This window comes from Haplochromis burtoni, unplaced genomic scaffold (assembly GCF_018398535.1).
Source record: "Haplochromis burtoni strain Fernald_Lab_line unplaced genomic scaffold, NCSU_Asbu1 Contig_1443, whole genome shotgun sequence".
Taxonomy (NCBI): domain Eukaryota; kingdom Metazoa; phylum Chordata; class Actinopteri; order Cichliformes; family Cichlidae; genus Haplochromis; species Haplochromis burtoni.
This window is the reverse complement of record NW_024583804.1, coordinates 31,635-34,900: the sequence shown is the minus strand read 5'-3', so window position 1 is coordinate 34,900 and position 3,266 is coordinate 31,635.

The following is a 3,266-nucleotide window of genomic DNA, read 5'->3' as shown; positions in this document are numbered from 1 at the left end:
GCATCAAGCAAACATTAAATTATATGCAACATTCTCTGACTGGAAGAAATTTGTTAACATTTAAACCTATTTTCTCACATTCCAGCACATAAAATAAAATAGTTTTTTGTGTTTACACTCAGTCTTTCAAATAGATACAAGTAAAACACAGCAGAAAATAAATAAAATCAAAGACTAGCGGTCCTGTTGCTCTATTTTCACCTGTATAGCAGGAGTGGGGCAGGCGGAGGTTTGCCCTGGTGCAGGTGTGCTGCAGCGGTCAGTGGAAGGATACGCCAGTTTCTCTGTGAATGTCACATTCCGTGGTGCGCACGTCGGTGCTTGCTCGGAGTTTAGGGGTTTTTTTCGCTGTAAAAAAAGTTTTCTTCCCAGCAGGAACAACGGACACTAATGTTTTTGTCACTTTTTACTGGAATCAAACTCAAAGTAAGGTCAGTACTTCCACGCTTTAAACGCTGCACGCTCATACTCTCTGCACTCGATATATTATCCATTGTTGATCTGCACACAGCTGTTGCTCACGAACGTTGCGCTCGCTTACGTCACTGTCATGAGACACTCTCGCAAAAAAATCACGGTTTTAGTAATGCAGTAACGCAGCGTTCCTACGGGAAAGTAACAGTAATCTAATTACCGTTTTTGCAATAGTAATCCTTACTTACTCTTACTTGAAAAAAGTAATCAGATTAAAAGTAATCCCATCTCTGCACCTGACAGTACAATAAGTGTCCCAACCAGACAATGATTTGGATACTATAGAGGACCTATTTAACTTAACTACAGTAAGGTCTACATACAGCCAGGATTTTAATTTAAGAGGCCCTATTATGCTTTTCCTTATTTTGGTAATATACGTACAGTACTGTTTCAGACATGTAGTGTTTCATATACGTAGGTCAGTATATATGCAGGTAATCCATGTAACTCAGTTCCTTATACTTTTGACTCAGTACAGTGTCAACAGAGGGGATTCCCTTATAGAGTCGCCTCAGTTATTTCTGATGTTTTGGTCATTAAATTCCCAAAATCATACCAAGCACATGGAATCCACAGTCTCAGCATCCCACAGCAGTTTGTGTCAGGTGACTTTCAGTGAAGGTTATGAAACAATGACAGTGTGATGATAACAAAGAGAAGCATGAGTCATTATCTCGTCGTTACTTGGACTTTATTGTTGATTTTAGCACTTCACACTACCGTTAGCCATCATCTCAAACTGTGTCACTACTGACTGGTTTTCCTCCTTTGGAGTAAACTACGAATCAGACAGCACATCTGAGCTGCTGTCACACAGTCTGAAACACATTCAGATACAGGAAAGTATGACAGCAACAACACGCTCAAAGCTGAACATCATTTGCATATTAAGAATTTTACTGCTAGAAAAAAATAGTGCAAAGCTGAACATAGTGAATTTGCTTTATGTAGGATTTCCTTCAAAATATTTGTCTTTTGCCAAAGTACTGTTGACAAATTCAGTGCATGAATATGAATGACTTTCATGTTAGAACCTGTGAAATAAAGTGTGTGTGCCGTGTTCAGTCTGATACGTTTGACATGTATGAAACATCAGAATCTGTCTTCATTTAATTGATTTCCTCTAATGACTCTGTGTCTTTTATTGCTAGCATGTGTGCTCAGAGGTTTTCAAAGTGCATTATAAGCATGTCGTGGCTTTGTGTCCCTCGCTCTGCATTAGTAGAACATTAAAAGACCAACAAATATAAGTTTGTCATACTTTATCGGTGAAATAGTCTTGGAAAATATAAATAACATCTATAGCAGAAACAGTGTATCACTCTTGGTCTTGCAAGACAATTTTGTGTCCAGTTGTTAATTCTTGAACAATGTGCACCAATCTCTTACAAAAGATGTGGTTTGCTATGGTTCTCTAACCCAACCAGGTTACTAAAGTACTGAAAATGAGGAGACAACATTACAACAACTTGCCAAATAAGCTAGGTCCATCATGTGCAGCCAAGAAACCTGTGATCTGCCAAAGTTTAAGGGGTGGATTTTGGTACGACTTTTGAAGGTCTGTGTTTCCACAACCAAGACGTTGCTTCAGGCCGTCTACATCCTGTGGTTCTGAACTTCGGATGGACAAATGGCAGCAGCCGTTTACCAGAAGCACCCAGACTGTCTCTTGGCGATGGTCTGACTCAGTCCTCGGGCCTAACCTATCCCTGTAAGCGTTGTTTGGTGTTTGCACCTGCACGTGTCCTTTGCTTCCAGCAAAATGATTGTGACAGCGGGAGCATTCAGCATCAGCAGATGTTATATACTGCAATATGCAGCAGCAGTTTTTTACAGTTACCTGCCTGCTATACCCAAGAGACGTGATGATTTATGGTGTCGCCTGTTCATCACAGAATGGGCCACGTGACCAGTTAAAGTGGTGACAAACTGTTGGCTCTGTCTATCAAAACGAAAAGTAGTTATTGGGGCTAAAAAAGGATTTACAGCCTATTAAACGTGCAAGAGGGCTGATCCAGTTTCCAGCGAGTCCATCATCAGCTGGGCTGATTCATAACCAGAACGTCCCAAGTGTGAAGTCAGTGAATCAGTGCTGGCCTAGTGCTAAACAAAGTGAGGCTGAAGGGACTGTGGAGACATCAGCACATCACATTTTATATTGGTTTTATTATAATGTTCTTCTAATAAGGAACAAAAGCACAGACACCAACCTCCTGATCTGCGGAGCAGTGGTGGTAGAGGAACTTTGTCTCAGCTTTTTAGTAGAAGAGGGGGTGAGAGAAAGGTGGACTTTGGAGGGCTTCGGGGGAGGGAGGATGGAGCAGTGTGAAGTCTTGGACAGGTTTAACCTGACACAGAAAACAAGAACACATATTTGTGTGTGTGTGTGTGATCCAAGAGCAAATACTAACCTTGATCCTTCACAAAAACAAGCACAGCGAACAATTTCTCTAAAAATTCTTCTGATGATTTCTACGCTCACTGCAGGAATCAACATCTGCACATACACTCTGTACAAGAGACATAATACAAATACGCTTCGACGTGTTGGTAGTACCTCGATTTAACTCATGTGGAAGTAGCCCAGTTCTTGGTTGTGTCAGGTTAGCAGTTTAGTGATGTTAGTTTACAGGAGAAGCCGGAAGCACGTTGTGAGTTTGGTTCGTGGTCGTCCTTCACTTTTGTTTCTTTTTGCCGCAGCTCCCATATCCCCGATTTGTAACTATTTACTTTTTACAAAATGTTTCTTGAACTATGGCAGCATCTTATATATCTTCTATATTTGTGCC